This window comes from Mytilus trossulus, chromosome 5 (assembly GCF_036588685.1).
Source record: "Mytilus trossulus isolate FHL-02 chromosome 5, PNRI_Mtr1.1.1.hap1, whole genome shotgun sequence".
Classification (NCBI taxonomy): domain Eukaryota; kingdom Metazoa; phylum Mollusca; class Bivalvia; order Mytilida; family Mytilidae; genus Mytilus; species Mytilus trossulus.
Genome location: NC_086377.1, coordinates 81,892,284 through 81,905,651, shown reverse-complemented (window position 1 = coordinate 81,905,651; position 13,368 = coordinate 81,892,284). Strand labels below are relative to the sequence as shown.

General features: G+C 33.0%; 1 long non-coding RNA gene across 1 annotated transcript; it reads left to right on the top strand.

The window, feature by feature from the left end:
• The first annotated feature begins 1,156 nt into the window (after nt 1-1,156).
• Nucleotides 1,157-12,139, top strand: LOC134717505 (uncharacterized). The gene is made up of 4 exons (XR_010107353.1): nt 1,157-1,244; nt 7,895-8,065; nt 10,913-10,936; nt 12,052-12,139. It is a non-coding gene; the product is annotated as an uncharacterized LOC134717505 (long non-coding RNA).
• The last annotated feature ends 1,229 nt before the right edge of the window (nt 12,140-13,368 follow it).

Sequence of the window (13,368 nt, the reverse complement as noted above, 5' to 3'; positions counted from 1 at the left end):
CATAGCAATTTTTTTTAATAAAAGGCGAAACAAACAATTTTATATATCATTTGAAGGACACAAAATAGTACTTTAGTTCTAAAAAATAAATTGACATTAATTGGTAAATATTTCATAATTGTAATATAACGTGAATAATACTACGTTTTAGTGACAATTAGGGGAATAAAGTCTGTTACTGGGTTGCATGGACAATTAAATTTGTGTCAGTTAAGAGTTATTTAGCCACGACAAACGGAATTTGATGAGACTGTCATCAAAGTGAGAGGGTTAGCGCTATACAACCAGGTTTAATCCACCATTTTCTACATTTGAAAATGCCTGTACCAAGTCAGGAATATGACAGTTCTTGTCCATTCGTTTTTGATGTGTTTTGTTATTTGATTTTGCCATGTGATTATGGACTTTCCGAATTGATTTGTTCATTGTTGAAGGCTGTACGGTTACCTATAGTTGTTAATAACTGTGTCATTTTGGTCTCTTGTGGAAAGTTGTCTCATTGGAAATCAAACCACATCTTCTTTTTTATCATATCATAAGTCGGTTTCTAACTGGACTAGCTTAGCCATGAAAATTTGTGAATTTATAGCATTATACTATGGTAAAAATTGTGTATAATGGCATATACACTCCATAATTGATGCTTTTTCTAGGTGCCATCCTTTTCTAGTGAAGCCATTTTACTTTATTAGCAGGAACAGCAAAAGGTCAGGTGTTGTTCATTGGTGTCGTCTAATTTTAGATGAGAACGTGTTATGAATAAAACAACGAAATTTTGTCAAAATAATTTTAAGACAACTTGGACCAGTTTTTAAGACAATTAAATAAAAAAAAATGCTTGGACGTTTTTATACTACAAATCTATATATATACCGTGAAATTTTTTTAATTATTTATTTGGCGATCAAACGGGAGGCTGCGTCTTACGTCCTCTACGCCCCCTTTTTTTCCTTAGAATCAACCACTGAGAAGCGTTCTTAAATAAGCCAAATCAGTGTTTCACATTGTTCAAAGGTGTCTTTGAAATTGTATCGTCCTTAAATGGGCCCAATCAGTATTTCAAACTGGTCAGATCTTTCAATCTAATCCGAGTTTCTTAAAAACCGGTCCGAGTTTTCCTGGTACGACTTGTCCCAATCCCGTCATTGAGTGTCTCGTTTCGACAAAGCTTCCGGTTCCTGTTATCGACAAACTACAAACAATTCTTTTTGACCAAGAAGACGTCAATTCAATGACTTTAAAGGGTAAGTTTTAAATATTTCTGTTATATCTGACTCACGTGAAGAAATGACATAAGCCCTACTCATTTTATCTCATTTTAGAAATATTATTTACATTTTGAACACAGTAACCTGGTAACAGGTCGATGGACACATTTCCGGGTTTCCATATCTCTTCTTCTTTGCATTTGGACAAAACTTTCTAAATGATGACTGAGAAGAAATGTTCAATTTTACATTTAAATGATTATTTTTATTTTCTTCAAGGTTAAAGTATTTATGAAGCCAAATTTGAAAGTTAAAAGACAGTAAAACTTGGCATGCTTGGTGCGTTGCATTTGAACTGTTGAAGAGTTTAAGACACCAGGCGGCGCTGATGTTTGTCACTTTTTTTGTGACAAGTATTTTTTTTTTTATAAAAAGCTTGTCGTGAACCTTTCATTTAGACTTTTATAAATGCATTTAGAATCAAAATTGTGCATTCAATCATGAAAATATAAACAGGTCAGGAATTACCATTAATTGGTGGATTATAACTCAACTCAGGTATAATCTACCATTTGAATGATGATAGTGACCACTTAGTGATGACATGTAATTGATTCTGACACTTCGTGCTGCAATTTGTTAGAAAAACCTAAAAACTAATGCAACCCTCCTTTTCCTACTGATAAATTCTGAGTTTTCATCTATTAAATCTCATTTTTGTTCTGTAGTCTCTTCCTGTCCATTTTTACTAACAAATTTTAAAGTTAGAACTGATGCAGACTTAAGGAAACCAATTGTTAATATCCGTGAATTGGTGGGGTATAATCCACATTTTTTAAAACACAGCAGAGGAAGTCAGAAGCAATTACATATCACTAATGCAGCCTTCACGATTAACTTTTAGAGTCCACAAGCCCGAAGCTCAATTTTAAACTGGTTCTTTGTCAGGTACTTTGTTACAGGTAAAAGACATACTATTCTCGTAAACAAGTCTGAAAGCAATTTTAATTACCAGCCAATGCCGTAGGACTTGTGGTTAAGCATTAAGACTGCTAATGAGTACTCATCAAAGCTTAAGATGGTATCTATACATGATATACATGATATATGAAAAAAGATGCTCGAATATCTCTTTAAAATTTTTTTATGATAAAAACTGCATTATACCTCAATTGGTCTATCACACTATATATGTCAAATGGTGGATTATACCTCAATTGAGGTATAATCATGATAATCCACCAATTAATGTTTTTTCCTGACCTTATAAAATCTATGGATTAGAAATTTAAAAAAAGGTATGCATTGATTATTTATATTTATTTATTCAAAATTAAAGGCATGAATTTGCCAGACACAATAAATTAAAATGACATATAGACCAAGGGTGTGGAAATATTTGTTGTGACCACTTGTCCCTGGGCAAGTGAAATTGTAATTGTTACTTGTCCGGAAGAAAAATTGCTTGCCCTGATTTCTTAATGAATTTGGAAAGTGGAAGATGTATTTTACTGTAAATGTGTATGTTTCTCAAACAGTTTTGAAACACAATGGAAATGGTATTCTTTGTTTGTATATTGGAATGATAAAAAGATAAGTTGAGTATAGACCACTATGAGCTATTTGCTACAGGATTATATGTTTTGTATGAGCAAATGCACGTTCTTATTTGTCAATAATGAACAACGGAAAGTTGTGTTAATTTGCTACATAGATCCCAATAAATAACATAATACTTTCGTGTGTCTGCAACCCTAAGAATCCGTCTTTGTTTAAAACAAGGGACGACTAACTTGATTTTTTCCCCGATTTCAAGTTTTTGAAGTTATTTTACCATTAATTATTCTTCCATATATACATGATATATATTAAATGTACTTTAAATGTAAAGAAAAGTTACAAAAAGCATACCACATGAGTTTAAAATTAATGGTCTTCGGCCATGTGAGATTGAAAATTATTTAGAGTCGATTTAGGCCGTAGCACATATTTACATATAAAAATGCATACAGACATGACAGAAGCTTTGAGAAGTGCAAATTTGTTACTTTTTGTTCATTTCTATGCTAAGATGTTATAAAACAAGAAGTCTTATTGCAAAAAAACTCTTGCATTCAACTTTTTTTGCAGACAGCATGGTCTGACGCACAGTTTTTTCATTTTTCAAGGAAAACTTGCATGCAGTTTTAGTCTCAATTGGCATATATTTGAGCCACTAACTATTCTAAAGAAGACTGACGGTGGCATATGAAATGAATGAGGTGTACTAATTATTGTAAAGTGCTTTTTAGCTCACCTGGCCCAAAGGACCAAGTGAGCTTTTCTCATCACTTTACAAAAATCTTCTCCTCTGAAACTGCTGGGCCAAATTAAACCAAAGTTGGCCACAATCATCATTGGGGTATCTAGTTTTAAAAAAATGTGTCCGGTGATCAGGCAAACCAACCAAGATGGCCGCCATGGCTAAAAATAGGGGTAAAATTGTTTATTAGGTCAAGATCTTTCTGCCCTGAAATTTTCAGATGAATCGGACAACCCGTTGTTGGGTTGCTGCCCCTGAATTGGTAATTTTAAGGAAATTTTGCCGTTTTTGGTTATTATCTTGAAATTTATTATAGATAGAGATAAACTATAAACAGCAATAATGTTCAGCAAAGTAAGATCTACAAAAAAGTCAACATGACCAAAATGGTCAGGTGACCCCTTACAGAGTTATTGCCCTTTATACATGTTATAGTCAATTTTTAACAAATTTTGGTAAATTTTTGTAATCCTTTACAAAAATCTTCTCCTCTGAAACTACCAAGACAAATTCAGTCAGAGCTCAGACATAAATAAGTCTGAATCTGCTTTTGACTCACAGAGGTCTAGATTTGTAAGTTTTAGGATTTGTCTCCCTTTAATGTAAGTCAAAATAAGACTTGAATAAGTCCAATATTGTTAAGCAAGAAATAATTGACCAGAATCAAAAAGTTGCAAATATTGACTCCTACAAGTAGATAAGTGATCAAAATTGGTTAACTTCAAGACCCACGCATATTTATAAGGAGGTCATGCATCTAAATCAAATAATGACAACATTGAAAGCCAATGCTTTATCTTCTAAAGAAAAATATGAATGAGAGTCTAAAAAATCGGAGATAATGTAAATTAACCTTACAATGCAACCACCTGGAATCACACTTAATGAGGTAAAACATCTGTGTTTAGAATGGATGTTCAATTAGATAATTAAATATAGATAGCCCAAGACCTTGTGAACTCTCATACAGGTTTTTGCTGTCATAGGTGGTGTATTTTGACCACAAAGTAACATTAACTTTTTTCACCAACATAAATAGACCTAAACAAGTCTGCCATTTTCTGACTTAGATAAGTCTAAAATTGAAACTATATTTTTATGATAAATTCATGTTTTGACTTATTAAAGTCCAAAACAAAAATCGACTTGTTTATGTCTGAGCTCAGGGGTTAAAAAATCCACTAGCCCGACGACCGGGACTACAACATATAGCCTATAGGCCTCGGGCAACCAAATTTGTAACCCAATATGCCCGACGGACTAGTGACAAAAAATTCTTGGCGTTTTTAAAATAGACAGGGGAAACTCCCCTCATCACTTTTCTATCTTAGTCAATCAGGTTCAACTACGTCATCAGAATGTTAAGTTATTTTGTACAAGTTTTAATATAGAACAAATAACTGTGAATGGATCCAAACTTTCAATATCGATGTATCAGTACAGGCTTTACATGCAACCTGATTGAACCTGGTTATGTGGCATGCCAAACGTTGCACTTTAATGACAATGTCAAATATAACATTGAAATGACAACATAATATAACAGGACTACAATATAAATAAACAGGAGAACATCTTAGACAAAGAAACACATGATTAATAGATAACAAAAAGCATCAGGTTAAACTTGATATCATAATAATCTCCATTGATATTCAAATGAATTCGATTTTTACAGAAATATTTTTTTTAAGAAATACAATTTAAGTTCATGTAAAAGACCATGCTCAGGTTGTAATCTATTTATAGCCCACAATTAGCATACCTGTGATAAATTTAAATATGAACATTACTGAACTTCGTTTATAAAACAATTATAAAAGACCAAAGCTATTGATGGTGATATTTATTCACATAAATATTTGTGGTTAGAATTTTATAAACTGATAACAAATATGAGCATTACATAATTAAGCAGCTGGTAATTCATTTAAACAAACCCGATAATGTATCTAGTAAAAACCCTCCAATCCTTTATATACCCATGTATAGCAGTGGTGAAGACTTGTTTCATGTCGCAATTTGGGCAACGCATTATTACAGAATATTTAGTGAATATTCAATTATCAATTAATTGAATATATCAGCTAATGCCAGTAATTGAATAGTTTTTGCCAAGTTTTAGGTATCCAATTTGCACAAATCTACTGTACAATGGATACAAATTGTTAACTTCATATAATTCATTGTTATTGCAGCAAACTCTGAATTTAAGAGGCATACTAGGGCTAGCAGGTCAGTTTTGCTGGGCTAGTAGTTCTTCCAACAGGGCTAGTAAAATCATGCTACCAATTAGCCGTGGGCTAGTGAGCTAATACAAAATTTCTTAACCCCTGGAGCTCTGACTGAAATTTAACCAAACTTGTCCACAATCATCATTTGGGTATCTAGTTTAAAAAATCTGTCCGGTGACCCCGCCCACGAACCAAGATGGCTGAAATGATACATGCATGTAATCAGTTTTTGTCCAGGCTATGACTTTTGTTGCAGAAAGCTCGACATAGGGATAGTGATCCAGCGGCGGTGGCAGCGGCAGCATCGTAACAGACTTCTTAAAAGCTCAATATTTCAGAAGGTAGAAGACCTGGATCCTTCATTCTTCGTACTTTGGATATAGATGCCTTATGTTATTAAGTTTCTGTGACTGTCTGTCATATGTCCATTGTCCTTGACCTCATTTTCATGGTTCAGTGACTACTTGAAAAAAAAAATTAAGATTATTAGTATTCTTTATTTCTCTCTTATTATGAGTAATTGGATAACTATATTTGGTATGTGCGTACCTTGCAGGGTCCTAGTGCCCGTCAGACAGTTTTCTATTCATGGATCAGTGAACATTCAAGGTTAAATTTGTATGGGTCAAGTCCATATGCATGTAATTTTGTTTTTAACTTCTCTGTAACCTATGTACTTCATGGTTTTATGAGAATAAAATATCTATCATATCTCAAATACTGTAAGCAATATGTCTACTATATTTATGCCCTTGTCGGTCTGTGCGTCCGTCTGTCCCAAAGGTGGTATCCGTTCTCTAACTTTAAATTTGCCTCAACCAAATGTTATGAAACTTATACACAATGCTTATTTCCACAAAGCACAGATCAAGTTTGAATTTTGATGCTTCACTTAAACCGTTCTAGAGTTATACCCCTTTACAAATGGTAAAGCCTTTAACATGTTTAAGGTGCTGAATTTTTCGTTTCTGTTCTCTGACTTAAGTTAACCTCAACCAAATTTTGATAGTGACCTTTACCGTTTTTCAGTTATCATGGTTATGTCCCTTTATAACTTTATATGATATGCAAGCGGGGACAACTTCTGTGTCCCATGGAAACATTCCCAATTTATTTGTATATATATGGAATCATTATAAGATGTACATGTCCAACTGGCAGCTGTCACCCGACGTTAACCTCATTTTCATGGCTCAGTCAGTCAAGGATATAACTTTATAGAGTTATTACAGAAAAATAACATACATTTGTTATTGTGGACTAAAAATCAAAGAACTGTGATAACATATGTATGTTACATGTTTCAAAGTAACAATATACATCATTAGTTTTGTTTAAATGTATACAAGTTCTATTGATATTACTATTGTCTTTATGTATACCGGTACTCAAGTATAGAAAGATATAACAGTTCATAGTTTCCAATCATGCATAGTACACCTATGTTATTACAGAAAAAGTACATGTATGTCTGTAATAACTAAAGGGTGTTATTACAGCTTCTCTTCATCACTCCAAAGCATTTGCTCAGACATATATATACATGCTTAATTACAATGTATTTTAATTTATTGTAAGAAATATGATCAGAGCATGTAATGAGGTTCTGCACAAGCTTCCTAGTAATTCCCATGTTTCTCATATATAGTAAGTTACATGCCTTAAATAACTAAGCCTTGTTATAACAGATAAGTTCATCCCTTAATACCTCGTCTCATTGATTTACCATGGTTAATGAAAAATGTATTAATGTCATGAATGTATTAATGTATTAATTTAATTCAAAATTACGGTAGTTATCATGGCTATGCATTTAGCATGTTTAGTTTCTGCGCACAGTTTCAGGAGTTCTCTAGAGGCCACTAAAAATTAAAATATTTATGATTTATTTTACAAATAACAAACATATTTGCCGTTTACCATGTTTACTTTGCTGAACTAGTAATCATTATTGTTTAGCCTTTAGGGGCCAGATCAAGTGTGCCTCTGGGTGCGGAATTTTTTCGCTGTGTTGATGACCCATTGTTGGCCTTTGGCTTGGCTGTCTCTGCTCTCTGGTTGGGTTGTTGTCTCTATGACACATTCCTTGTTTCCACTCTCTATTCTGTTTAATCTGTTTACATGTTTTAAATTTTAAAACTTTTTTTCAGATTCTGATTGACTGGTGGCAGAAGGGGTATGAATATAAAGTGGCATTAAGGCCTTGCAGACAGACTTAACAATATGAATAACATGCTGAAGTTGCAATAACAGTTTGACGAAGACCCACATGTAATCCCATATTGACGGTTGTAGAACTCGTACCAACAGATTTCACTTGGGTATTTAATTGTATTGTAATAAGTAAGGGACTTTACTTTAACACGTTTCTTTAAAATCACATAATCTTCAGTTTGCATGCTCAGATTGAAAAAGTATTGCTTACGAGCTTCACTGTTCGACTTTCTTTCTCGCCTTGTAAAAGTAGTTAAACAGGTTTTTTTCCATTGTTATGCATTGTACCTGTGCAATAATTTCAAGACGTGAAACCGTGAAATTTCGTATGAAATGATTACTTTCAAGTATGAAAATTTTGTAATCTCTTTAAAACATATATAATGTCATTTCTGCCTCGAAAAACACAAAAATTGGCACAGCAACACTTTTATATGTACTGGATGTGTAAACTTTTTATCAGGATCTGAACATCATAATATTCAGTATGCTAAAAATAAGTGTTATTAAAGCTCGGACGGTAAATAGCTTAACATATTTTGTATAGTTTCATCACTCGATGCATAAAATTGAGAATGGAAATTGGGAATGTGTCAAAGAGACAACAACCCGACTATAGAACAGACAACAACAGAGTCCGTTATAGGTATTTTTATCGTTAGGCTGCTGTCCTGTGCAATATCTCTGATTATATAAATCCTCTGGATTATAGTGGGTGCAATATTACCTATTAACATGATTAAGTTAGAAATACGACGATGAGGTATGAGTGCCAATTGAGATATCTTTCCATTCAATACACAATCTAGTAAAGTAATCAATCATAGGTTCGTTGCTGAAAAGTAAGCTATAAAGTGACCAAAAATTATTTGTGTAAAATAACATAAAAAAAACGGCCTTATTTTATATACAAAAATAGAAATTTTTATATCCAATGCGTAAAAGAAATATAGTAGGTTTAGGTGTAACGGTGCAATTTTCACAAAACATATCAAATTTCCCACGTTGTCGAACGTGGGCATGGATAACATCATTAATGATTTTATTAAGATTGAGAAATGTTCAAGTCCGAGTCCGTTGGGCCACACTTAAAAATATTTTGGTTTGCCCAAACCCTACCCAGAGTTGAGACAGTGGGTAGGTAGGTAGGCATTTTCTTTTTTTTATTAAAAAAATGAAATTAAAGTATCATATGTTTATTAGTCTTCATGCCTATTTGATTAAAAAAAACCTTCTTCAAATTAGGACAATAAAAGAATTTGAGTAGGCAGCTTTTTTCTGGGTAGGTAGCGTTTGGGCAAACAAACCATTATTTTATTATGGCCTTGAAAATAAAAAAAAAATCTAATATCTCCATTTGAAAAAAAATCTTAGCAAAGACGAAAACCATATGAAACAACAGTTGTTTTCCACTACCGTCAGAGCAAAGGGAACAGTTTGAAAGTGCCAAATACTGAAATGTCAAAAATCAATACGTTTTTGTAAACACTGTCAATATGTAAATACTTTATAATGGAAATCCGAACTTCTGAGGGATGTTTATATACAAAAATAAGGAGATGGGGTATGATTGCCAAATGGGACAACTATCCACTTAAGCACAAATAAAGTGGATGTAAGTAATGATAGGCAACTGTAACACCTTCGACAATGAGAAAATCCCATACCGTAAAGTCGGCTATTAATGGCCACGATTGATGATTATACGCTATTGTCTCTTAAAGACAAATATATAAACACATTTTGTCCTCGATTTAAATTACTTTTTAAACCTAAAAGTAGGTGCAATATATATTTTTAAACTCAAAAAGTGACCCCATCAGATACTTGACAAACTCTTAGTCTTCGTCTTTTTTATGAACACAAAATTCATGGATCACACATTTCTCTTTAACTATCTATACGAAAGTTTCTGCACTCATGAATATTAGCATCGGCTGTAATCGACGGCTAACTTTACACTTGTATGTTTGTCTGATGTGTAATTGTGTTTTTCACTGTTGTTTCATTGCTGTCTGGTGGACAAATACATGAATTCTGCATGTCATCATCAAATACGTGAATAGCTATATATCTGGTAAATCAAACACTTTTTCTTCGCATAGAAAGAACTCTTCATTAATCTGAGCATGGCACGAATACTTTATATCACAAACTATAAATGTGGATACAAAAAATGAAAAACTAAGCGAAATTGTTAATCCCGCATTGCACGACAAAATGTGTTGTTTTTAAGTAAGTAGCACGTGTTCTTGTTTGATTGTAAACACGTAGTAGTCCATAATGCATTGTTGCTCATTTAGTGGATTGGTAAAAGAAACAGGTAACAATAAATTGTGTCACACGTAAATAAACAATTACACGTGCGAGAACATAAGTATGCTAATTCATGCATTTCCATATAAGGTAGTGTTCCTGACTTGAGTAATGATAACATCAAAATTTCTTTTTGACTTTTTTTTAAAGTCATGTGTGTTTTGAAGGAAGATGTCACAGTTGTTATGTGATATTTTTTTTTTCACTGTGTGTGTTAATGTTTATTTTTTTACATGATCCTGTTTGTGTTTCAGATTTGCAAATATCATTTTCATGATTAATTAAAAATGTACTTTCAATAAATTTTAGGGAGGAAGCTTGATGGTTTTTGGCATTCCCTCTTAATTAGAAAATAATCTAGATATTATAAATATTCAATCAGAATCCAAATTCAGAGCTGTTAAAAGCTTAAATGTTGTGTCCATACTTGTTCAACTATTCAGGGTTTGACCTACATTGTATGCAGGAAAATCCAGTTTGCTGTCACTTGACAGCCTCTTGTTCTTATTGTTGAAGGTCGTACCGTTGCCTATAATTGCTTACATCCACTTCATTTGAACTTAAGTGGATAGTTGTCTCATTGGTAATCATATCTCCTTATTTTTATAAATACACAATGATTTCATTTTCCTTTACAGGATATAATGGCAAGTTGGGATGAGGTAAGTTTTTCTTCTTAAAAGTCATTGTCATGTGACTTATGTCATGTGACCTATGTTGTCTATAAACTGTACATAAAGTTACAGGCTTGTAGTATTCTCAGTGTCAGTCAGTGTCATGTGACCTATGTTGTCTATAAACTGTACATAAAGTTACAGGCCTGTAGTATTCTCAGAGTCAGTCAATGTCATGTGACCTATGTTGTCTACAAACTCTACATAAAGTTACAGGCGTGTAGTATTCTCAGAGTCAGTCAGTGTCATGTGACCTACAAAATGTATGTCATGTGATCTATGTTGTCTACAAACTGTACATAAAGATACAGGCGTGTATTATTCTCAGAGTCAGTCAGTGTCATGTGACCTATATCATGTGACCAATGTTGTCTATAAACTTTACATAAAGATACAGGCGTGCAGTATTCTCAGAGTCAGTCATTGTCATGTGACCTATGTCATAAGACCTATGTTGTCTATAATTTGTACATAAAGATACAGGCGTGCAGTATTCTCAGGGGGAGAACAGGAGAAATCAAAATGACTACAGTGAACAGAATTTCAATATACAAAATTCCAGGAGACCAAAAAAAAGAAACGTAAGATAGTGTAGGACATTCACAACTCTTTAAGTCAAAGAGAATCTGACAACGCCATGGAAAAAAATGAGAAACCATCAAAATTCAACAGTCTACATTAGTCATTTCAGGGCCATTTATAGCTGACTATGCCATATGGGCTTTGATCATTGTTGAAGGCTGTACGGTGACTTATAGTTGTTATTTTCTGTGTCATTTTGTCTATTTTGTAGAATTGTCTCATTGGCAATCATACCACATTTTCTTTTTATATTCAAAACATTACATAGAAAACTAAAGACCGAGCAACACAAACCTCAACAAAAACTTAGGCTGATCTCAAAACTGATGCATAATACAATTGTCTACAGACTTTTCTTAAAAAAGAAATTATAGACAACAATTTCACTCCTTCTTGGTAATCACTGTATTTGGTATAAACTGTTGAAACTGAAAAAATGTAGCTTGTTAAATTCAATTATTACATTTATAATACATTTGTATGTTCTAGAGAAAAATGTAAAAGCTTTGTTTTGCTTACAGAAACTTCTTACAGCTGCAAAGGAGGGGAATATAAAAGAGGTAGAATTATGTGTAAAGAACAGAGCTAACTTGGAATGTAGAGGAGGTGTAAGTAAAGTAAAATGTTTTGCATATATAAAGTTATTTATTATATAGAACACACAATTTGAATCAGTCAAATGTTACTCCTGTTTATTTTCCATGCCAGGTTGAATGTTAATTTTTAGTTATTGCAAATACCCTAGTCTCAAAATATTAAGAAACATCATTACGCAACCTGAATGTATATATAGAACTCTTGTATTCAACAAAAACAGTGTGAAACATCATTACACACCACCAAAATATACAGCTCCTGTATTCAACACCAATACCCAAGTAAAAAAGTGAAAAACCACATTAAGTACATGAAGTAGAAGAAGAATGCCATGGCCAGACAAAAAGACAAACAGCAGCCACAAACAAACATGAAATACTTAATACCACTCCATTTTGTATGTCAAAGGTTGCTGTTTGATACTTCCTTACTGTATACAACTAAAATATTGTGATTAACTTCATTACACTGATGAATACCACTCCAGTTTGTATGTCAAAGGGTTGCTGTCTGATACTTTCTTACTGTATACAACTGAAATATTGTGAATTACTTCATTACACTGATGAATACTACTCCAGTTTGTATGTCAAAGGGTTGCTGTCGGATACTTTCTTACTGTATACAACTGAAATATTGTGATTTACTTCATTACACTGATGAATACCACTCCAGTTTGTATGTCAAAGGGTTGCTGTCTGATACTTTCTTACTGTATACAACTGAAATATTGTGATTTACTTCATTACACTGATGAAAACCACTCCAGTATGTATGTCAAAGGGTTGCTGTCGGATACTTTCTTACTGTATACAACTGAAATATTGTGATTTACTTCATTACACTGATGAATACTACTCCAGTTTGTATGTCAAAGGGTTGCTGTAGGATACTTTCTTACTGTATACAACTGAAATATTGTGATTTACTTCATTACACTGATGAATACCACTCCAGTGTGTATGTCAAAGGGTTGCTGTCGGATACTTTCTTACTGTATACAACTGAAATATTGTGATTTACTTCATTACACTGATGAATACCACTCCAGTGTGTATGTCAAAGGGTTGCTGTCTGATACTTTCTTACTGTATACAACTGAAATATTGTGATTTACTTCATTACACTTATGAATACCACTCCAATTTGTATGTCAAAGAGTTGCTGTCTGATACTTTCTTACTGTATACAACTGAAATATTGTGATTTATTTCATTACACTGATAAATACCTATCCAGTG